At 64.0% G+C, this 24,052-nt stretch overlaps 1 protein-coding gene across 3 annotated transcripts in view; it reads right to left on the bottom strand.

Moving 5' to 3' along the window:
* Positions 1–24,052, bottom strand: part of AGAP1 (ArfGAP with GTPase domain, ankyrin repeat and PH domain 1) — a 357,631-nt gene that overhangs the window by 254,389 nt on the left and 79,190 nt on the right. The window contains exon 1 of one of the 3 annotated variants that reach the window (XM_037522170.2): positions 21,741–21,811. The exons of the other annotated variants lie outside the window; for them this stretch is intronic. The gene's annotated coding sequence lies outside the window, so the exon portion shown is untranslated. Of the gene's footprint in view, positions 1–21,740; positions 21,812–24,052 lie in introns of those variants that run through there. 3 annotated transcript variants of the gene reach the window in all.

The raw sequence follows: 24,052 nt of genomic DNA, 5'->3' as shown, positions 1-24,052 counted from the left end.
GTGTCATGAAACACTGCTGGCTTCCAGCAGACGCAGGATACTGGAGTCCAGCAGGGGCAGGGCAGGAGGGACACCACAGGCGTGAGGACACCGCCAGCCCAGGGGTCCGGTGGGAGGCCGGGAGGCCACAGGCTGCACGACCCTGGAACACGGCGGCAGCAGGGCCCGTGCCCACTGCGCAGGGGTGGGGCGTGATGGTGGGTGGGGTAAGGGATCAGGCAGCGGCAAGTTCTCAGGGTGTAGGAGACGAAGCGGTCACCTGGTCGCAGAAGCAGACGGTGCCCACAGCCCACGTTACGAGGCTGAAGGGCTGTGCCCACCGCCTTGGCCTGTTGGGACTCGAGCCCCCAGCTGCCCCTCTGGACATCGGGGGCCAGGTCACAGGTGCTGGTGATGCTCAAGTTCTTACTAGTGACATGGCACCATGTCAGGTGCCATTTTATCATTTAAACAATAAAAAGAAACTCAAAGAGCACCAAGTCCACGAGCACAAAGTCAGGACTCAGCAGGAGCACAAAGCTGTGCCAGGAGCAGAAATGTGAGGCGGCCGGAGGAAGCCGGCCTTGGCCCAGGGCCGCTCGCCCTCCAGGGAGACCAGGGCTGGGGGCTCAGCTGAGCAAAGAGGCAGACTTCTAAGCGCAGGTGAGGGACACGCTCATCCCAGACGCGGGGAGGACACCTCATGGGCAGCGCGCCGAAGCCTCAGCCCCAAGGCTTTCCTGCCCATGCGTGCCGTGACGGCGCTGAACAGCTGCAGCAGCAGGCTGACCACAGCCAGCACGGCAGGACGGGCGCCAGGACAGCGGCCGCTAAAGTCCCTACCACGTGGACCGATGTCGCAGGCACGGACCTCAGGACTGAAGTCACGAAAGTGGAGCCGAGACAAGCAGGCGCCCCCTACCCTCCAGCCCTCTGCTGGCCGCAGCCCTTTTCCAGAGGGCTGTGTCCAGTTCATCAAGTCCCAGGGCTGCCCGCGGGGAGGGCTGGGGGAGGGCCCCGGGGAGGGCTGGGGCAGCTGTGGTGGACCGTGAGTCCCTCCCTCCTATGTGCTGTGCTGCTCGGAGCGGGTGCCCAGCCGCCTTCCCTGAGACTCATGGGACACTGGGCACATCTGGCCCCGGGGAGCATGAGCCGGGCATCCACTCTGCGGCCCAGGTGGGCATCTCTGGCTCGCCCCCGCCCCGAGCCGCTGCCCCCTCCTCCTGCAGCGGCAAGTTCTCAGGGTGTAGGAGACGAAGCGGTCACCTGGTCGCAGAAGCAGACGGTGCCCACAGCCCACGTTACGAGGCTGAAGGGCTGACCCCATAACCCAGGGCAGCCCAGGGCTTCTCCCCAGAGCCTGCCCAGACCCGTGTCCAGGCCCCAGGGCAGGGGCAGAGCGGGGAGGCAGAGCGGACTCAGGGAGCGGCCTGCAGTCCAGTTTGGAGGTGACCTTGCTGACCCTCGGTGTCCCTCCCGCGTGGGAACATGAGCACCCCGGCCCCCTCCTCTCACTGGCGCGTGGCGCAGGACAGGCCCCGCACCCGCATCTCCTCTGGAGCAGACGGCCCCGCCCAGGCAGGGGAAGCAGCAGCTCCTCAGCAACAGCGCAGCCAATGAGCGCAGCCGCCGCCAGCCAACGCGCAGCCCTCCAGCGCACGGCCTCCCTGGTGAGGCGGCAGCAGCAGCTGTCAGTGGCCACGGGCGCTGACTGCAGGCGGGTGTGCGAGTTCCCGGCGACGGTGCTTCCCAGCCGGCTTTCCCTGCTGCTTCCAAACCCACCTTTGTTGATAGGTGGCCGGTGGCTTAGCGTGCAGGCAGGGCGCTCGGGCCATGAGGTGGCCGCAGCCCAGCAAAGGCCACCCGAGCCAGGCCTGGACACAGGCTGTGGCGCCCACCAGCTGTGTGGGAGCAGGTGACTGCAGCTGTCCAGAGCAACCCAGCAACTCCTAGGGGATCAAATCAGCCGACAGGCACTGCCCGCTGGTTTCCATCCCAGGCCGTTTGCGTTACTTGAACCACATGGAATCGCTGCTTTGAAGTGAACGGTGGTCAAGATACAGCCACTTCCCTGGTCCACACTGGGGGGCCCAAGAATGCATGGGGAGGTACCCACATGCGTGATGGGAGTTAAATGCCTGGAAATACTCCCCCTCACTCCATCTCTGTGAAAAAGCAACAGAATCCCACGAACTGAAGAGGGCTATGAGCCAGGAGATCCAGAGGCTGCTCGGGGGAAGCCAAGCCCCACCCTCTGCACCCCACTTCCCGGTCTTGACACCTGGGCGGGGGGAGCCGGGTGTCTGCTTAGGCCTCCCGCCTGCAGCCAGCCCAGCGTCCCTCCCGGGGCACCTGAGCCTCGCACTGTCCTTGGACCAGGGAGCCACACCCCCCGCCCTGCTCCGGCTTCTGATTCTTCCAAATGACCAGCCGGGAGCCCCGCCCCTCCCTCCCGCTGGGCTCCGGCCACCACAAATACAGGTTCCAGACGAGCCTCACGGAATTACACCCGGGCAAAAAAGGAAAATGGACTAGCAGGTGAAATTTTAAAAACAACGTATCATCTCAGGGACCCAGGCGTTTATTTGAAAACCTTAAATTTCACAAGAATTGAAGGGAAAAAAAAAAAGATTTTTTTTTAGCAACAGAGACATGAAGGAGCGGGTATTTTTAGTTGGAAGCTCCCGTAAACCCCAAATATAAACGGAATTGAGGACAGAGGAGATGGCACCGCCGCAGCCGGGAGCCGGGGGAGCCGGCGGCGTCCACGATGGCCTGGTTTCTCCGCCGAGGCAGGAGACGCGCGGCCTTAATGAAGTCAAGCAGCCGTTTCGGCAGCAGGAGCGGGCGGCCGGGAGGCCGCTGCTGACTCCCGGGGCGGCTGCCAGAGGCCTGGCGGTCTCCGCGGGGCCCGGCCTGCATCTCTCCGGCGAGTAAACAGCCTAAGCGTGACCTTGGGACAGCAGGTCCACCCAGGCTTCCTGCAAGGTCGGGTGGCGCTCCGGGGCCTCACTGACTCACAAACAGACGGGTCCCATCCCCTCATCCCCCCATAGCACCCCCACCTCTCGAGGCCTCGCAGGCCATCAAACATCCCAGCTCGCAGTGCAGCCAGCCGGACCCCGGGCATCTCCCCCCAGCCCCAGCATGACTCGGGACCCCGCACGGCCGCCCAGCACTGAGAGGGTCCCTTCTCTTCTCCCTAAGATGCCCTGCAAGGCAAACGCTGCAGGGCTAGGGGATGACCAACTCTTAGGTTCCCAGAAGGTGGCAGGTCCCCTCGCAGCCCGTTTCCCCACAGTGGTCCTGCATGCCTCCCGACACCCTGTCCAGGGGCTCCCGGACTGCGGGCCGGTGGGCCGGGGTGGGCGGGGAGGGAGCGGTGCCGCCCAGGAGGACCGCAGCTCGGAGGGGAAGGTCAGTGCGTCCCCCTCAGGCCCTGCCCTTCACTGGCCCGCTCTGCTTCAGGGCACCTCGCTTGTGAATGTGACTCAGCATCCTGGCCCCCCACCCGACTTCCGTCTGCTTCTCGCAATTAATGGGTGACAATGAGCTTTGGTGCAAATGTCTTTCTAGGGCGCGTTGGCTGCTCAGGCAGGGTGGGCCCCGGGTCCCTAGGTAACCTAGAGACAACACCAGCACCTTCTCTGCAGGAGGACGGGTCTGTCTCCGCCTTGGGAACAGGACATCCAGAACAGCGAGGTCGGGGAGACCCTGGCCAGGCCCCTGGGAGCCCTCTGTGCCCGACCCCCCAGGAAGCCCCCCACCTCCCTTCCCTTGTTTCCCCAGGGCGCTCAATTCCAGTTTTAACCCCCAAACCTCACCGGTGGAGGAAACGGTGAGCTTAGAGGAAACGGTGTCCTCAGACCTGCCTGCTCACCGACGCGCAGGGAGGGAGAGCGGCACCCCTCCGTGCACAAGACGGAACCCCCTGATCTGGGTTGAGGTGAGTGAACGCGCTGGGGGCAGAGCACAGTTCGGACTCGGATGTTCACTTCTGAGAGGGCATTTCCTGGAAATGCTCCAAGCATTTATAAAAGAGGGAAATTTTGGAGAAGCCCCAGTAAGTACCGAGGACTCTAGGGGGACTTTAAAGTTTGGATGGAAGAGTCCGTCCAACTTTAAACACATATCAGGGTCTCAAGTTACAATGTTAGGCCAAGTTTGGCCCAGATTCCCCCCCAAACCACTGCTACCAAAAACCTTAATACTTCAGCCTTCGACTCCAAGACGCCCTAAAACAGAGCTACTGCTAGCACCTGCAGGAGGCCTCCCGAGACCCAGCCCCCAAGCTGTCCTGATCAGTGTGGTCTTCGTCCCTGAACCCTGGCCCTATAGGCTGCCTGACCCCCAAATAAGGAAAGATAAAGGACTGAGGCGGCCCAGGTCCAGTCTGGAGGCTCTGGGACAGCTCCCCTAAGCAGGGTTCCTTCTTTCCTTCCCACACAGGTCAGGGGTGGGGCCTGTCTGTAGCCCATGGTGACCCAGGTCACCACCGCCTCTGGCCAGGCCCACAGACCAGCCATGGGGGACAGCCCCCCGACTCCTCTCTGCTCCAGCCTCTGCTGTCAACAGAAGCCTGTTAAAGACCCACCTCCAGGCTTTAACAGCACTTTCAACCACATTTCATGAGAATTTATGGCTGAGCCTCGAATAACAGCTTCTATAAAATAGAAGGTTAAGAAGAATTTAAAAATTACGACGGGTGAGGTTAACAATGAGGACAGAAGAATGCCGTGGCCCACACCAGGCTGCTGTGATGAATGTCCATAGGAGGGGGCCCCCAGAGGCCCACAGGAGAGGGCCCCCAGAGCTGACCCTCACCACCAAAGTGCGGCTGTCCCAGCCAAGGACACGCAGGCCTGCCCGCGGTCCCGGCACTTCTGCAGAGCAGCAGAACATCGTCATCGCGGACCAGAGTCAGGATCCGACATCTTAGAAGATTTAAAATGGTGAACGGGCTTTGGCAAGTCTTTAAAATATTTTAACACCTAAAGTGAGAGCACAGGGCGTGTGAAAACAAAAATGTTGAAATAAGGACATTTTATGAAAAGGTGAGTGAGAAATTGCAGAGAAAACAACTCCAGGCGATTAAATTAACAGCCACTCTCCTGAGATGGGTCCCAGCCGCTTTCTTGTTAGAGCTGGGGGCACACAGGCCCTCCAGGTGACTCCCCCACGGTGCGCAGAGGCGGGTGCTGGGAACGGCGGCCCGGTTCCTGCAAGTCAAGACCAGCTGGAGTCAGCTCAGCGTCCCGTCGCCAGCGGGCGGGCGCGGGAGAGAAGGCTCAGAGAGTGGCAGTCCGGACGCGGGGTTTCTGTCCGGCCCGTGGGGGCTGGCGTCGGGTGTGCCCGTCGGAACACCACATATAATCGTAGATGGAAATGCTTTTAATTCCTGCTGCAGTGAAGGTCTGGAGGCTGGGGAGGCTGGCCTCAGCGGACAGTGGCCGGGAGACGGCCAAGTGCCATCAGAACCAACTTCCTCCACCGCCGAGAATGCTGGCAACAACGTGCAGGGCCAGGGGCCGAGTGGACAGCCGGAACCAGGGGCAAAAGGGGAAGGGCACCCAGGCCACGTCGCCCGCAGCCTGGCCGTGGCCTGGGGAGACGCCTGTGTCCCCAGGATGTACAGTGACGGGGCAACGGGGCGCTGGTGAGGGCCCCTCACAAGCAGCCGCATGAATCTCAGCCAGGAAGGGAGCTGATGCGCCCGCGGGGCGCCAGTGCAGGGCTTCAAGCCCGTCCTGCAAAGAACCCCCAGGCCGCGCCAGCATGACCTTCCGTCTCCTGCGGCCCCAGCCCTTCGGCCGTGCCGTGGGAGGGGCCGCCTCTGCCCCAGGGCTCCCACGTCCTGAAACCTTCTCTTCTAGGGGTGCCTTTCCACGCAGACCACGGCCAGCTGTGCCTGGGGACAGTCCCGGGGGGCTCACACTGGCCACCGGGAGACGTGGGGCCTGCATCCTCTCCACGGTCTCCTGACAGTCTCCTGCTGAAATAACCCCCGATACAAGAAACACTGGAACATTCCTCCTGTACGGTGGGCACGACTCACGTCAACAGTTAATTTGAAGGGTTTATTTTCTCTGCAAATCAGCCTGCAGCCCACGCACAGGAAATGGGCCACGGTCTCACGGTGCCACCACTAATTCTGTGGCCTCACTACACGATTAGAATAAATACTACCCATCAGGCTGCAATGCCCAGCAAATCTAATCACCCCGGGAGCAGGCCTGCCAGCGCTGGACGGACAGCCCCACCTCCACTCTGGGCTGGGTCCTGGCCTCACTCCACTGGGACGCAGGCTGCGGGGCGGCAGGAGCAGAGGTCTGCCTCCCCCGTCACACTGGTGTCCACCACGCACCCCCGGGCTCCTGCCCCCCCGTCACTGAGAGCCGGAGTCAATGCAGGCCTGAACCAGGCAGTACGAAGACAAGCGAACGAACACTCTGCCCACTGGTCAGACAGTGTCCAGCACGAGCTGCCAGTCCTGGCACCCACCTTCTGGGCCCTCCTCTGTTCTCAGCCCCGAAGGATTTCCGGGGTTACCAGAAAGGGATTCAGACTAAAGGCACAGAATGGCTGTCATGGGCCAAACACGGCCCCCAGAGAAGAGGGCACCTGCCCAGCCTGTGTCCCCGGGGCTGGCCCTGTGCACACACAGGCGTCCCGCTGCCCCCACCCACAGCCAGCGCGCAGGGCACCTGCCCCTCAGCCCGACCAGCTCCCTCCGCGAGGACTGACGTGGCTACACTGGGACGTCCGCACGGGCCCGCCGCCGGGAAAGGCCGGGACGGTGGACGCAGTGTGCTGAGCCGGAAGCCCGGTGGCCCATTCGGGCCACATCCACGCAGGACAGCAGGCTGAGCACGCACAAGCTGGCCAGCAACCCCACTGGGGTGTGCCGTCCAGGGGCGCGTGGAGCGGGGGCTCAGCAGCCCACACTTTCCTTTCCCTCTCTCACCACCTTCTGCCCCTTCTGACTCTCTACCTGGCACAAACAGTGCTCGTGATGAGGCACGAAGAAGACTTTGGCGGGGGCAGTCTCTCTTCCTGCCCCCGAGAACGACAGCCCTGAGATGAGGTCCCACAGCAGAGGACCACGAGGTCGCCCGCCCCGCACCGCAAGGACTGGCGCCCCGCTCCGTCCATGCTTCTGACCCCACGGGCTGCCGAGGCCAGGTTCTCCCCTGGCTTTGTTATTTTTCTTTTTAAAGATTCATTTATTTGTGCATACATGAACTGGGGTGTGGGCCGGAGGGGCGGGGGTGAGAGGATTCCCAGAGACAGAGTGGGGAGCAGAACAGGTGGATCCACTGAACTCCACTGCTGAGGGGAGCAGCGGGGAGACAGGAGAGGTCTGCCGCGCCACGTGGGCCAGCTCCCTGGCCGGGGATCGAACTTGTGCTGCACAGGGCTGAGACTTAACCCCTTGCACCACCTGGGAGGCGCTCCCCTGGCTTTGAAGCTATGAGGTTTGAGGACGGGGCTGTCCCAGCGTGGACATTCCTGTGCCTCACCCTCAGTCCCAAGGTCTGCCGCTCACAGGCGGGCGCCCTGGGGAAGGCAGCCAAGGAGGGCCCGCTGGGGCCCCTGCACCAGGTGAAGCAGCTGCACGGGAAGAGGAGGTGAGGGCCAGGCCCTCCGGATGCCCGGTCACACGTGCCGGGGCCGAGGTGCCTGCACAGCTCCCAGGAGGGCGCTGCTCGGGCCTGCAGGCTCCCGTGGGGTGAGCAGGGCCCAGGACACGCCCGAGGGCCGAGATGTCCGCGCGAGACAGAGCAGCACGGGCCTGGGAACCGAGAGCAGGACAGACAGGCGCTCCCGGCAGACACCTGTGCTGCTGCGGCTCGTTTCCATGAAACACTCGCGGGGCCCCACACTGCAGCCGCGGCCGCTGCGTTTTCCTTCCAGGGGCAAAGCCATTCACGCCGCCCGCGAGGGGGCATCTCGGAGGAACAAAATTTTTTCTGGCGACACAGGACGTCCTGCACGTGAATAAGCGCTACTTAGAGCCAACGGCCCACTAACTCCGGGTCTCATCCCTGCACCCCCAGCCCAAGGAGGGTGGGTGCGGCTCCACCTGCTCCTTAATGGTTTCCCCATCACCGTTACCACGGAGGGCAGCCCCCCCATCTCAGGGTCCGTCCCAGGGGCTTCGGTGGCCACGAGTCCCTCCCAGTGGCTGTCCCTGGGTGCAGAGCTCAGTCCACCCTGGGGCAGGCCGTGTCCAGGTGGGGATGGGGCTGGGGTCAAAGCCTCGCCCCCTGCCTAGCGTGGGGCAAATGAGTGGCCCCAGTGCCAGAGCCCCTCTCCTGCCCACCCCCTGGCGTCCCCACGCCCCTCACTGCAGCCCAAAGCCACCTCCTACTGTCCTGCGGCCTCAACTGCCCCCAAGTGGGGGCCCTCAATCCCCCCAGGCGGGGGCTCAGAGCGCACCTCCGGAAAGGTGCTCTGAGCTGCTCTCCCGCCGAGCCCGATCCCGAGGCCCTGCCCTCCAAGACTCGCCTCCGCCGGGCACAGCACACGGGGCCCCTGGGGAAGGCCCCTGGCCAGCAGCCGCTGCGAGCGCCAAGGCCGGGCACCGTTGGCAGCCGTCCGTCCACTGCCAGTGCCCTGCGCGGTCGCCGGCCCAGCCCTGGCCGCGACTCACTCCCGGGCTCTCTTGTTCTCACTGACTCGTTCTCTCTCCGGCTCTCTGGAGCCAGACACAGCCAATGAGCGGGGAGACAGCCATGCGGCTCCAGCTCCCACCTGCTCCACCCAGGGGCCAGAGCAGAGGCCCGGGGCACCAGGGCACCGGGGAGGGCAGGCGGGGCAGCTGGCACCTGAGCGCTGGGCCCTGGAGACAGCAGCAGCGGCCAGGCAGAGGGCAGGTGAGGGGGCGGGGGCGGGGCGGGCTGCAGCCTGATTCTGCGGATGCCGCAGGGCAGGGAGCGGTGGGTTTTATCAGGAGGCTCCCGAGAGCGTGAGATGCAGCCTGAGTCCTGCTTCCGGCCAGTGTGTGAGACCCAGCAAGAGCGGCAGGAGGCGCCGGAAGCCCCTCCAGCTGCGAGCAGGACGTGCAGGCCCAGGCAGTGCGGGGTGGGGGGTGGGGGGTGGAAGCAGATGGGGACTGGAAGGTGTGCAGGGAGGAGTGGGGGATGGGGGAGGAAGGAGGGGGGAGGAGGGGTGGGGTGGAAATGGGGGGAGGTGCATGGGAACCGCAGAGGCACCAGGAGCAGGCCAGGGTCCCGCGGAGGGGCAGATGAGGCTGGGTGCTGCGTCCTGATGGGGGAAGAGTCAGAGCAACAGACACCTGCGTGGAGCCCCCCCCACCCCCGCCGCCATGACCACGGGCCCTTGGGCACACGGGGAAGCCTCTCCGTTGCCGGCTGCAGGTGTGTCAAACATTCCCACAAGGCCTTGGAGGGACAAACCCCAAGACGCACGCGTGGCACCTGGACTTGCTCAGTTCGGCGGACGCCGTCAGCCCTGCACACAGCCCGGCGCCCGGGGGCCCAGCTCCTCCTGGGGTGGCGAGGCCGGAAGGGCGGAAGCCAGCTCTCGACGCAGCAGCACAGCAAACCACCTGCTCGGCTCTTCTGCTCATTTAACTCTGCATCCCTGCCTCGTCATCAGCCGTTGTCCCCAAACTTGCCCCAAACATCCCAATGGGTAGACGGGGAAGGGGCATGGGGGGAGCAACGTGCTGGAGACCCCACTGAGGCCAAGATAGCGGACTCTGGGCCCCCTTGGGCCACCATGGAGCTGAGTCCACAGCAGCAGGTGACTGGACTGCCCCCCCCTTGGAGGCCTCCCCCCTTGGTAGCTTCCATGGCACAGGCCCCCACAACCTTGTGGGGTCACATGCACAGCTGCCCTGGTTGCTGGTCATCTCGACCCCGTGCCGGCACCTCAGGGGGAGGCAGGCCCCGCTGCCCCATGCCGACTGGGACATCGGCACCTCCAGGACCACCGCCTAACTTGAGGGCGTAGCACATCCTTCAGGTGCAGTAAACTGACTTTTGCTTCCTGCAATGAAGCGGTGCAAAAATTCCAACCTCCAAGAGCAAGCACCGCCTTCAAAAGGCCTACCTCCCCCTCCCTGGACGAAGCAACTGACCTGCGGGCTGCGGGCTGGTCTTCCCTGGGGGCAGCCCTGGGACCCAGGTGCAGTACTGGCCCCAAGGCAGGAGCAGAAATCCCTGGGAATAGGCTAGGGAGGCAGGGAGGGGTCGAATCTTCTAGTAAACAAGGGCCACCCGAGTCCCAGCACCGAGATCCCAGCGCACACTCTAATCGGAACAAGCAGCCAGGCCTTCCAAGAAGGCTTCTGGCATATTTCACGTCGCAGCCGTGGCTTCGTGCCAAACCCGCAAGGCCAGACGCAACGTGTTTATACGGCTGGATTTAGAACTCTGAAAATAACATCATTGATGTGGCCCGCGCGATGCTACGACTGAACTGGCGGGGGAAGCACGAGAAGGAAAACACAATGAAGAAGGAAAAACACGACGACCGCAGCCCCAGACACCAGGGAGGACACAAGACCCGGGGCCCGCGGGGCAGCGCGGGGCAGGGCGCGGACGGGCGGGCTCTGCGGTGCTCTCAAACGCCACGGCAGGACCTGTCTCCAGGACAAAATTTAACCTTTAGGGCGGAGCCTGCAGGTGGGGTGGGGCCGCCGGCACCTGCCAGGAGCAGCTGCAGCCTCCGGAGCCCACCTGGGCCGCCCTGGAAAGGCCGGGTGTGGTCTCCCCTTCAAAAGGGCAGGTGTGTGTGGAGAGGGAGGAGACAAAGCCCCTCCTGCTGTAACTTCCCAGGGTAAATTGTTTCAGTAACAGCCCCAACGTCCTCAAACAATAAAAGGGAAGCCAGGGCTGAGGCCCAAGCCTGGGGCAGGCGCGAGAGGCCTCCCAGCCCAGGGGAGGGAAGCACCTTCGGACCCACCAGTGGCGGAGGGGGGAGGGTGGGGGAGGGGGAGGAACACAAGGCAGGGGAGCCGGTGACCTGGGCAGCAGGACGCCCAGCAGCGGTCGCCTGACCAAGGTGACATCAAGAAGAGGGAGGCGGGGGAGCAACAGGGCCCCCCCGTGCGCCACCTGCAGGGGACAGGCCACGGCCTGTGCTTCCAGGGACCCCTCTGGCTGCGCGGGCACCTGCCCCCCGGGGGCCCCCAACCTGAGCGGCAGCTGAGTGGGCGGGGAAGCCACCGCCACCCACAAACGTTGGCGGTCGGCCGCGGCGCGGGTGCCATGCCAGGACTGCGGGCGACCGGCCGCGACGGGGAGGGACGGCCGGCTCGCCGCCTCCGCCCGCGGCTCTGCTCCCAGCGGCGTGACCGGGCAGGGAAAGGCGAGCAGGCGCGTGCGGGCGGGCGGGGAAGGCTGCGGGGGACGGGAGGGCCGGGCTGATCTCTGTGTCTTCAGGGATCCTGAGCAAGGAAGCCCAGGGAACTGCGCACAAGCGTCCACTTTGCAGAGCAGCTGGAGTCGGGGGCGCAGCGAGCACGTGCTCCCGGAGCCCCGTCAGGAGCGCTCCCCGGCGGGCTTCAGGCCAGAGCGGCGGAACCACCTGACAGAGGCATGAAGGGTCCATTCTTCAAACAGCACGGCCGGGTGGCGGGCGCCCCGGGGAGGGCAGGAAGCAGGGGCCAGGCCGGCCCTGCCCCCACGCCCGCGCGCCCCCAGCTGTCACCGGCTCAAAGCACATCCCCCCACTGCACCCTCTGCCACCTGGGCGGCGCCCGGACGGTCTCAAACTCGGGAAATCAGCGATTCTGATTCCAGCTGCAGCAACACCCGGGCCCACCGGGGTGGACATGAGCCGCCACACACATGATCGCGACAAAATCCTCAACCCCAGGGGAAGGCCCCGTTCCCACCTCCACACCCCCTGAAGAGGAAGTAAGCACCGGACAGGACAGGTGCCAGCAGGCCCAGAGGGTGTGTGGGGTGCGGCACCGAGAGTTGGCACCTATAGGGTGCACCGGGGAGCCAGGAGAGACAGAAAGTCCCAGGAGTGTGCTGGAGGCAAGGGGCTGGGCAGGATGACGGTTCCCTCCTGGACAGGGAGGCCGGCACTGCTGGGGAGGTGGATGCTCCGCAGACACTCCCAGGGCCATGCCCAGCGTGCATGCTGGGACCCCAAGTCCAGACGGATGCCCGGCGGGGACAATCTGAGGGACAGACAGACGCGCAGACCTCGTGGCGCGGAGCAGAGGCCAAGAGGGGAGGCCGGGCTCACGCGGACACCTGGACTCCGGGGCACGGGCGTTCCCCTCCAGGCGCGAGGGGCTGCGACCTCTGACCTCCGCAGCGGCCAGCACCCCACGCACCTCTGAGTCTCGTGCGTGAATCTCAGACTTGTCTGGCAACGGACGAAATTTAAAGCCGACGGGTCAGCTCTGCAGCCCAGCTGCCTGCCGACACACCGGGAGAGGCAACAGCCTTCCCTGCGAGTTTCCGCACATCCTAACTCCATGCACCTCAGTGTCTGGACACCCGCCTGAAACGGACTGTAAGCCGGTCTCCACGCTGAGTGGCCTTCCAGGATTGACTTGGCATTAGACACAAATCCTATTATCGCCTGAGGCCTGCGCGGGGCGGATGCCCGGGCATCAACAACAGGCGTTGGCGACCGGCCGCCGCCTGGGACTAGGCCAGAACCCGAACCGGATGGAACCTGAGACCTCACTCTCCGCCCACGGGATCGGCAGCCAACATGAGCCTGAAGGAGAAAGGGAAGCGGCTCGAAAGCCTCCCACTGGGAAAGACGACGGCCCCACGCGCGAGTCTGAGCGTAAATATCCTGACTCTTGTGTGGAGAGTCACGTCCCCTGTTCGCGGGGCAGCTCGGCCCTTCCTCAAGGCACAAGACACAAGGTCAGGACCCCTGCCTGACTTTGACCACGCAGCTCCAGGAGGACCAGGGCCTCGTAGCAGGAGCACCGGGGAGGGAGAGGTAACGCCCCTCGGGAGTGAGCGGCGGGCCGGGAAGGCCGGGAAGGCCGGGAAGGCCGATGCAAATGGTCCCTCGGAACCAGAGTCCGAGCCGGAGCCCAGGGCCGCCGCGTGCAGCTTCGAGCAGTCCCCGAGTGCGTTATTCTGGGTTTTAAAATTGAGCTTACCTCAATGCTTAAAGGCACTAAATGATTGTAAAATATATTCACTTCACATATTTACATAATTGGCTAATACTACACAAGCGTCACGACGCTGAACTTTAATACAGCTTGTGAGGATGTGTATTTACACACACACAGTGGAAAAGGAGGCAAATCCAGTTGAAGAAAATAAAATAATAAATGGTGGCACCCCCAGAGTTACCTCCTTCTGAGGACCACTGCTTTACCAATCACGCCTTAAGGGAAAAACTAACTTTTTGTTTTTCAGGAGGACGCCCCACAGCAGATGCTCGCGGGGCAGGAGGGCTGGGCAGGGGGTAGCACGAGAGGGCTGGGCAGGCGATGGACAGGGCCTTGCGCCTCCTGCCGCAGGCTGCCCAACGGGGTGTGTGCACAGACACATGCGAGCGCACACCCATCACGCTGCCAGGAGGTCAGGCGTGTGCCAGGAGGTCAGGCGTGATGACCAACTCCCGTTTCTCAGACCAGGACTGAGGCACAGAGAGGCCAAGTCAGTCTCCGAGGGCGCATATCGACAAAATCGCCAAACCAGGCTGCAGAGGTGCCTCTGGGACTCTGACCATCCTGAAAGGCCTTCGCACAGTGTCATCACAGCCCCCGTGTGGACACAAGCCAAGAAACTGCACAGCAGATGCCCCCAGAGCAGAGTGAGCCGGATGCGCCCCGCGGGCCAGACTCGACGCGGCCCTGGAGGAGATGAGCATCGCCGCGGGGCCAGGAGCCTGCTCCCCGAGCTGGAACCCCTCTCAAACACAGCACACCTTTATTCCGACACACACCTGTTAGCAGATTTGGCCTGAACTGCAGCCTTGGCCCAGGCGCAGGTCAGCCCCGGTGTGGTGGGTGGCGCCGGGGGGCGGGCACTGAGCAGGGCCTCTGCAGGCTGGAGCCAAGTTCCACCCCGCCCCACAGGCCAGAAGGTGCAAGGAGACACTCCCAACTCAGAGGGCATGTGGGCGGCGGTACACGTGCCAGGGGCCACCTGAAGGTGCAATGCACATGTGAAACTGACTAGCCACCTTTACCTGCTCCCGGGCAAAGGCAGAGACCCTGTGTCCCCTCGCTGGCCCTCGGAGGGCACAGAATTGGAGGGGAGGGAGTGTGCACGCAAGTGTCGCATCTAGCTCTCCAAGGCTGGTCCAGGAGGACTGTCCCCACGGTGTCCCCACGGCATATCCCAAGTCACAGCTTCCAGCAGGGGCTGCCTGGACCTGGACCCTGCAGATCCCAGCATCCACACCCAGCATCCACACGGGCACTCACACCCACGCCTGCTTTGTCCCACCCACACTGGGCTCAGAGCAAACACTTCCAGGGCCAAGTCAAAACCCCAAATCTTGCCCAAAGCGGCCCAGTCTCTTGGTGGTTGACAAAGAAGGTTCTCTCAATGCCACGAGAGCTATGCACAACCACTCCTCAGAATTAGGGTGAGAGTCCCCAGCAGGCCGTGTGCTCCGGGAGGCCCCACACACTAACTTCTGGGTGTGAACGGCTGCACCTCCCTGCAGGAGAGGAACTTGCTGGCACTGCCGACCAGCAAGTTTATGACATTGCCTAAAACGGCCAGGCTGACTGCTTTTCCCGAGCAGCGGCGCTTTTTATAGAAAAGGGTGGACACGTCGGGCTGAGGGCAACACAGGCCCAGGGACACCATCTGCGTCTCTACTTTGGAAAGCCTGGAAGTTAGAAGGTGGGGTGAGAATGCGCCTGGAGAAGCACCCCCCAGTGCTTGCGCCTCTAGGGCAGGCCAGCCGGGAGAGCAGGAGGTGGCCGGCACGGAGGGCAGCAGAGCTCGGCCTGCTGGGGCCCAGGAGCAGAGCACAAGGGGGCGAGGAGGGGCCGGGCGAGAACGGCTGTGGAATAAACACGGCCTGGCTGTGCGGGGGACTACGCAGATCCACACGTGGACGACGCTCCCTGCTGCAGGGGGAGGGGGCAGGCCAAGGACAAGGAGGCCTGCTCTCTGGCACCCAGGCTGAAGGGCACTTGTCCAAAGTTTAAAAGCCATGCTCGAGCTCCCGCCGGCCTACGGGAGGGTAACAAGAGCTGATACGGGGGATGAAGTGTCAAAGCCAAGTACAGGGGAATTTACAGCTGCTGCAGCTTTGGGGAGGAAGCCCCTGCAGACCCGCCCCAGTGAGCGCGCACGTCAGAGCCGTGGCCAGCAGTGCGCGCTCCTGGGTCTTCCAGCCCTGACAAACTGCACCTGGGCGGCGGCTCTTCAGCCAAGGCAGGAGGCTGCGGCCTCACAGCCCACACTGTCCCGCATTCATTTCTGGCCTCTGAGGTTCTCAGGCAGCCAGGTAGCCAGGGGAGCCCCCTGCCAGGCAGGGCTCTCACTAGGCCTCGGTGCTGCCAGCAGGATGAAAGGGGCCACAGGTGGAGGAGGGGACGGGCAGCAGACGCCAAGGAAGCCCAGACATTCACGTCCCTTCCCCAAGTGCGGGGGAAAGATCCAAAAATCATCCAAGTCCTAGACCCCGAGAGGGCGCTCAGCCTCCCGGGGCCGGCTGAGATCATCCATTCCAAGCCCCAGACAGCAGACACGGCTGTGTCCAGCACCCCCGGCCAGCGCTCGCCCGGCGCCTCCGGGGACTGGACGCCACACGGGAGGCAGCTCGTTCCAAGCCTGAGGGCTCCGCTTCCTAATTTGGAGTCAAAATGCCTTTCGCTGCGAGTCTCACTAATCAGTGCTAACCACTGGGTCCCTACGTCCACTTCCAGGCTTCTCTTCCAAATTCAAGACCCCAGTGTCTCCAGTGAGCCTGCCTTCTGGAATGTTCCGTAACCAGGGAGCAGACTAGGCCTCTACTTTTAAATCCTAGAGCGCTCAGACCCTCAGAAAGGGGATTCTGGTCTGGGAGCTAAGATCGGACGCAGGCGTCTCGAGCTCTGGGTGAGTGGGTGGGATGCCCAGGGCGGGCTGGCAGGCGGGGGCAGTAAGCAGTGAGCGTCCCTGCATCCAAAGCTCCGTTTCACCCTTTTCAGACCAACTGGTTCTGTCCTGTTCTCAAGATCTAGAGAACTGGGACAAGAGACACGGCTCCCTGCCACAGTCAACCGGAGGGGACACGTCTGAGGCGTCCCGAGCTGCAAGCGGAAGAGCCAGCGCGGCACGTGCGGCCTCAGGAAGGCTGGTGGCAATTGTGGGTGGAGTCAGTTCTCGTGTGTCTGTCTGAGGACGGTCACCCCAGTGATGACAGGTGCCGGGCAACACGGGATTCCCTTTGACAAGCATCACAAACAAATCCACGCAACTCCCCGTGCACCCCGCTGGTACCCAAAGACAGTGCCCCAGAAGAGCAGGCGGAGCCCTGGTTCGCACTGGCGATAGGGCCCTCACTCTGCAACCGTTCTCGACAAAGGACGGACAAGAAAGCACCCTTGTCTTCCCTTTCACCCCCCCTACGTGTCTCTCAAAATTATCTTCATTTGTTAGATAAGGCGGCGCCCCCTCCGGGAGCCTCTGGCTGGTACGCCCTGGCACCCCGGGAGAGGCGCCTGCGCCGCCAGCCCTCTCTCTGCAGCTTCATTTGCTTTATGGGCCTGTGAGTCTTAAGAGCCATTAGTGATGTGAGGCCTGAACACCAACTACAAAAACGCAAATAACAAGGGGTTATAAGAAAACAAACAGCCAAGACCCATCCTCGAATTAAAACCAGCCAAATGAATGGACGTGGCTGGCAAGTTTCTACAGAAGCACCTACGTCCGTGTCTTAATTAACAGCAAATGGGAATGCCTGTATCCGTCCAAACAGACAAAGACAGACTTTATAAAGGTGTCGTCTGCAACAAAGACGTGTCAATCCTCCTGTGGGCTCTCCCTGGGGCTGGACGAGCTGGAGACACCGTGGTGTGCAGATGGCACATCTCAAACACCGCAGACACACTCACGTCCCGTCTCTGGGCTCATCTGTTGACCTTAATACCCAATCCGGCCGTCACCTGGGGATGCAAGTGCCGCTCTACATACTCGATCTCAACCACTGTCCCTAATAAATACAGCCTTTTGTTTTTCATTATTTTTCTCAAGGTGACATCATTTAAAATAAGTTGTTTCACGTCATTACATTAAAAATACAGAAGGCCAAGGAGATTCTCTATCAAAAGCAAGCCTAGCTCCCCACTCCTCACCCCCAAAAAAACTCACTGCGGAAACATTACATCCTTTTAAAGAATGTTTGCTGTTGTCACCCCTCATACAGATCCGGGGAACAGGAATCACTCCTTGGGAGTTAATGGTAGAAATCCCAACCAGCTTGCTGGTGACCAGCTCCCCTCTGCCAAGTTAGGGTCATCGCCCACTGATCCTGCCAGACCCAAAGCATTTTACCCCCTGGAAGCCGCCATGAACTTAACCCCCGCTGAAGGGGATAAGCTCCCCCCACACCCCTTCCTCTCATTCACTCCCCCACGAGCATTCACTGAGTCTTGTGCCAAGCACAGGCTCTGGACGCCGCACGAAGGGGGCGCGGCACGGGCTGCTGTCCAGGAGGCCCTGACTGCGGGATCGGCAGACATGTGAAGGGGGTTCTGGGACCCGTGGTGGCCATCCCGTCCCCACAGGACCCCGGAAGCCGCGGTCCCGGGACCATCCGCACGGCACTCAGGGGGCTGCCAACGCCTGAAGACAGGCACTCGCCTCCGTCAGCTCTGAGCCCCCTGGTCCTGCTGCAGAACTCGCCAGATGTTTGCTAACGCAGCGGAGAAACAAGTCAACTAGAACAAAGAGAAGTCGAGCGGCGCTTCTAGTTGGTTTTCATCTGCACCTGTCCAGCGCACAGGCGGCGGCTGGGGACCGCGGGCCATCCTCTGCGCCAGACCCGCCCTCCCCGGCGGCAGGACGTCCCGAGCCGGGGCTGTGACGCGGGAGAGGCCAACAGGTGAAGCGTGGGCGCCAGCGTGGGCAAGGTAACAGGAGGCGGCGGCGCTTGAGCCTGGGCCGGCCGGAGGGCCAGCGGCTGACCTTCGCACACCCCCACGCCCCGGGCCCGCGGGCGCCCCGTCTCCAGGAGAACACCAACAAAAACATCGGCCTTTTCCTAAATCGCTATCTGGAGTCATTTATAAAAAGCAAGTGAATTCCAAAACACTGAGTGTATAATTAGTTCAAAATGTTTCAAGTGAGAAACTTTGAGTTACATTGTTTCCTCGTACCCTGGTGGCTCTTCAGTAACCCAGAGTTTTAAAAATGTATCCAGTGATTGCAGCCATTTCACTTTCATTGCTGTTCTTTCTCCACCGGTGGCTTTTTTTTTTTTTTTTTTAATAAAAGCCTATCTCCCTCCACAAATTAAATGATACAAATCAAGGAAATCAGAAAGTGAAAATCACTTGTAAATTACTAATTCAAAGAGCTAAGCGCAGCCGGGCTATCAGGGAGTCACTTTATTGCTGTCATCCATCCTCCTGGACAGCACCAACACCCCCACCTTGCAAACCTGGACCCAGGCTGCCTCGAGGGGCGGGAGCAGGCCGGCAGGCTGCAGAGAGCATGCGCCAGAAAGCGACACCCCACGGTGTAATTAATCATTCGTTATTTGATCGTTCTTTGTATTAAATTATACTTGTGTCAACAGACGCTGCCCTAATAGGTGTGTATCAGATAGCAGGAGGCTGCCCTTGGGCTGACTCTCCTGAAACATTCTAGGGCTCTCTGAGGGTCAAGAGGCCTAGAGCGAGGGCGGCCCAGGAACCCGGGGAGGCGACTCTGGAGCCTAGAGAGGCTCCAGAAAGGGCTACGAGAGGAGCCGAAAGGTCTACGAGAACCACCCCACAAAGCCAGGTGCCTCAGTCCCTTCCTCCTCTTCCAGGTGACAACAGGGAAACCGTGGCGTGGGATGGGGGAGCCAGTGCGGGGTCGGCGACGCTCCACCACCCTCCCGGCTCCGGCGCAGGCAGCAGGACTGAGCCTGGAACCCCAAGTGAAGCGAAGCCATGTAAACTACGCCAGGCAGCGGCTCTTCTCAAGTTATCTTCCTGTAGTCAATTCACAGATGTAGTAGCAGGAAGAGCCCGGGAAAAGGAAGCCCCCCGCCCCCCCCCCCCCGGGAGACCTGTCTCCTGTAATTTCCTTTAGACTTGAAAGAAATTCAAACTTTAGCACTGAGGCTGGATTTAAAGACGGGCTGTTCCTCCCGAGAACGGCACATCTCAGGTCCGCAAGAGCCCGCTGGGATCCGGGGGTCTGCAAAGCTCTGAAAGTGCAAGTTTCCTCCACAAATGTTTAGGAGGCTCATGCACCCCAAATCCCCGCTGCGCTGAGTGTGGCGACGTCAGACGTGGTGGGCAACTATCAGCAGCAGAGGGCAGGGGCTGCCGGCCTCGCGGGCGAGGCTCTCCGAAGCTGCCAACTGGCTGAGTCCCGCAAGCCCACCTGGGCCAGGGCTCGGCAAAGGTCCTGGCCTTTCCCCCGCGGCTCTGACAGTCCCCGAGCCGGGGTTGCACGGGGTCTGAGCACTCCCTCGGAGGCTGCCGCCCTCGGCTCTACACCGCCCTGGAGGAACACGTCCACCCCTGCAACCCACCGCGCGGGACGCAAGTGCAGACAAGCAGACAGGTGGAATAAACGGAGACGCCCCGAAGCAAGGGGCTGCGCCTTTCACCGGAGTAGACGCTGCCCGGTAGCAGCTGCGCGTCAGGCCCTCGAGCCGGACACCGCCGACAGACACGGCTGCTGCGGGGGCCACCGCGCACTGCGGTCTAGGGGAGGCCCTGGAGCCGGGGCTGGGCGCGCTGTCACCTCCGTTACTGTTCGGTCTTCCTCAAGTACACCGCCTGCGACAGGCTGATGTCTGAGACCAAGGTCACCCCCCCCTCCCAGGAGGGCCGGCCCCGAGGGACAAACCAACCCAACATCACCCTCACCATGACTGCCCGTGCATCCTGCCCGGTCCCGGAGGAGGAATTCCAACACTTCGCACCTTCACCGATCCAAGGCCGCCACCACCCAGCCGACGGGAGCGGGGCCAGCAGCCTGTGCTCACAGGCACAGGGTAACACTCCTCATTCTAGGTGGCACCCTGCGCTTCCCCCGCCCGGGCATACTTCTGGAACCCAGGCGGCTAATTACTGTTTTCTGCAAAGCCCACGAGAACAAAGCTGCTATCAGAGGGAGAAGGGCCGAGGCCCTGCACCCGAGGCCGGAGTGTAAGAGGCAGCAGCGCCTCACACAGCCCAGCTCTTCCCACAAAGTAACTCGCATCAGTTAAAGTTTCGCCAGCACCTGCAAGGGGTGGGGGAGGGCACAGTTCACTCGGGGCCTGTGAGCGGAGCATCCCAAGGCAGGTGAAGACACAAGGCTTGTGCGGCTGATCCAGCCAGGGCCAGCCTGCCTGCAGGCAGCGTTCGGTCTATCCTCGCGAGCAGGAAACCCCACAGCCCACACGGCCACCCTTGCGGGCTTCACAAACGCAGCACCAGCACGATCTAAGGATCTTTCAAAAAACACCAGGATATGGGATCTCAGACTTCAGCGAGCCTTAGGACCTTAGCCCCACAGCAAGTCCTTCCCACAGGCCAGAGTGAATACACGCCCCAGGCAACCGGCTAACCCGTGATGTCTGCCGGGACGATGTCTGCTGGGGAGGAACACTCTCCAGAGTGGTGCGTTACCCTTTGAAAACCTCGACTCAAAGCCCCACGCTGCAGGGTTTCCGCTGCCTTTGCCTCCGTCAGGTCAGCAGTGGCGTTTGGGTAATTAACACAAGGCTATCACCATCGATGTTGCGTGGTGAGAGGCAGGGGGAAATCTCTTCAGGCACCCCCCCTGAGGGGGGTGTGACAACCTGGAGCACAAGCCCACCCCAACCTCTTCCTCTGGGGTGACGTGCAGGCATGGGGAGAGACTGGGCTTGCCCTTTGTCATTTCTGGAAGATTTTGATGGCCCAGAGGCCACAGGTTACTCGGATCTTGCAAGAGAATGTTATCACATCTGCTCCAGAACCTTCCCTGAAAGGTCCCCGTGGGAGGGCCTAAGAGATTTTAAAATCGGTCCTGCTTTTCCCTCCTGTATCTGACAACACATTGCTGGGAACCAGTCCTGTCCCAGACCTGCTCCTGCCTTAGCCACGACTCGTCCAGGAGGCTGCGCCCGTGTCCCGACCCCGAGGACAACCCTCTTTACCAGGAGCTCGACTAAGAGAACCGCCCAGAGCTGGGGTCACATCAGGGCACGCAGATGCTTTCGGGGAGCTGAGGCGTGTGGCCATGAAAGGAATTAACCAAGACGAGTCTCTCCTGCCCAGGCGGAGCGGTGTCTGGGGCAGCTTCAGGGGCCCAGTGCTAGCTCCCGCAGCCGCCCTCAGCTGTCCCAGCCTGCAAGTGGGCAGCGGCAGGTGCCCGGAAAGGCACCCCTTAGCCAGGTGAGCTCTCCCCATACAGGTTCACAGTGTTGGGGGGGAGACACACCCACGCGCGCCACCGCACAGCTAGAGCCGGGCGCAGACCCCCGCGGGGTTGGGCGCAACCGCAGGACCCGAGTTCCCGTCCCGGGAGGCCGCTCCCGCGCCCCGCCAGGGCCCTGGCGGGCAGAGTCCCTAGCCGGCCCCCAGTCCAGCGCGCTCGGCCAGGAGGCTGCGGCGGAGCCGGCCTGTCCCCACCGCGGCCCTCCCCTCCGCGCCCGCTGCCCACCTCTGAGCGGGGACCCGTCGATGCTCTCGGCGCTGGACGAGTGCGCGTCGGCCGGGGGGCGCCGCAGGCTGCTGAAGTAGCCGCGCGGCCGCGAGGCGCTGCTCCGGGGCGAGGGGCCGCCTCCAGGGGCGCCGTCCCTGCGGGCGAAGATGCCGCTGAAGAAGCGCAGCAGCCGGTGCTCCGAGGCCGCGCCGGGGCCGGCGGCCGCTGCCCGCGCGCGCTCCAGCCGCTGCAGGTCGCTGTTGTCCAGCGTGCGGTTCTTGCTCTTGCTGCGCTCCCAGCGCTCCAGGTCCGAGAGCGCGTCGGTCTTGCTGAGCACCTCGCCCACGTCCAGGGTGTTGCGCTTCTCCGAGGCGGGCTGCGCCGCGCCCAGGGGCTCCGGGGCGGCCCCGGGGTCCCCCGCGGCCTCGCCGCCCGCCGCCCAGGCCAGGCTCCCGGAGCTGCTGTGGCGCCGCCCGCGGCCCAGGGCCCGGCCCCGCGGCGCGTCGGCCCCGCTCCAGTGCCTGAAGCTGAGGCTGCGCCGCAGGGGCGCAGCCGGGGCCTCCGCCGCGCCGGGGCTGCCGGGCGCGGGCGAGCCGGGCCCCGCCTCCGCGGCCGGGGGGCTGCCGGCCAGGGCCGCGGGGTCCGGGCCGCGCGCGCACGGCCGGAGCCGCCCGAGCTCCAGCTGCCCGGTGCTGCGCGCGCGGAAGGTGCGGCAGTCCCAGGCGCGCGGGCAGCCGGCCTCGGGGTCCTCGGGGCCCGCCGCGTCCTCGGCCTCCTCCACGAGCCGCCCGGGCGCGTCCGGGGAGCGCGCGGGCCGGGGCCTGCGGGCCGGGCGCGAGTGGGCGCCGCCGGGGCCCGGCGCGGGCAGCTGCTCCTTGCGGACCAGGGTCACGGAGATGCGGTACACGGTCCTCCGGGGGGGCGCCCCGCGCGGCATCGCGTCCGCGGGGGGCGCCGCGGGCTCGCCGCCGCCGTCCAGCAGGTACATGTCTCCGGGGGCGCCGGGGCCGGGGCCGCAGGCGAGGCGCGAGGCGCGAGGGCGGCCGGCGGGGCCCACGCCCCCCGCCGCGGCGGGCGCGCTCAGGCGGCGGGGACGGCGCCCGCCCAGCCCGGCCGAGGCGCCGCGCGGCCCGGGAGCGCGGGTGCGGGCCGGGGGCGCCGGGCCATGGGCGGGGCGCGGGGCGCTCAGGCGCGGGGCCGGGCTCCCCGGCAGGTGCGGCCGCGGCGCGCGGGGCCCGGGGCGGGCGGCGGCGCCCGCGGCTTCATTGTCTGGGCGCGGGGCCCGGGCACCTCGGCTGCTCGGCGCGGTCGGGCCGCCTGCGCCACACCCTGGGCCGGGACTCGCGGGCGGCGGCGCCGGCTCGGCCGCGGGGCGGGCGGGTTTAAAATGGAAACGCGCGCCGGGGCGGGGCGGGGCGGGCGGGCGGCGCGCGGGGGCGGCGCGGGGCGCGGGGCGCGGGGAGCGGGGAGCGCGCCCAGCCCGGCCAGGCCCGGGAGCGCGGCGCGGTGGCGAGCGGCCGCCAGGCGGGCCCAAGCGCCGGGCTGGACCTGCGCCGCGCGGACCGGAGCTGCCCGGGGCCGGCTCCAGGCGGGGCGGCGCGGCCCTTCTTGGAGCCGGCGGGGCCTTGGCCCAGGAGAGCAGGTCGGGCATCCCTGGGTCCCGGGAAGCCGCGCTCCTGGCCACGCGCCCCGGAGAGCCCAGAATAAGGCGCCCCAGCTGCGAGCTCCCCCGAGTCACCCCCAACACTCCAGCAAGGAGAGAACAAAGGGGGGACCAGAAGGGGCGCTCCCCAGCCGTGACTCGGGGTGCTTTTCGCACCGCGGCCTGCCCACGAAGGACCCCCGTGCCACTGCTGAAATGCTTCGGGAGGATCTAAGTGGGGGCCGGCTCCGGGGCCTGCCGCCCCGCACAGGCAGGAGAAGGGCGGGTAAAGGCCAGAGGAGCCCCTGCCTGCCCCAAGCCCCGCCCGCCCGGGCCACCTCAGGCTCCACATCTGTGAAGTGGGCAGGAAGGAAAAGGGACGGAGACTCGGCCTCCTGCGCCCACTCAGCTGAGACAAAGGCACTGAGGTGTGGGCGCTCTGGGGCAGCGCCTTACTAGCTGCTGAGCCGGTTCTCCCCATGAAATCTCCCACCTGCGGCCTCCTGGCCGGCGCAGGTACCAGCCCCTCATGCCCTCCACACAGCAGTGGACACTCACAGCTGAGCCACAGAGCAGCGCTCCTGGGCCCAGGCGTGCAGGGCTCAGTCTGCCTGTTTGAAAGCTTCCCCCAAGGCATCCACTGACCAAAGCAATGGGCTCGGCCGTCTCCCTGCCGGAAACGTCAGCG

This window comes from Talpa occidentalis, unplaced genomic scaffold, assembly GCF_014898055.3.
Source record: "Talpa occidentalis isolate TD23 unplaced genomic scaffold, MPIMG_talOcc4v2.1 talOcc4.3, whole genome shotgun sequence".
Taxonomy (NCBI): Eukaryota; Metazoa; Chordata; class Mammalia; order Eulipotyphla; family Talpidae; genus Talpa; species Talpa occidentalis.
This window is presented reverse-complemented; position numbering and strand designations above follow the sequence as displayed.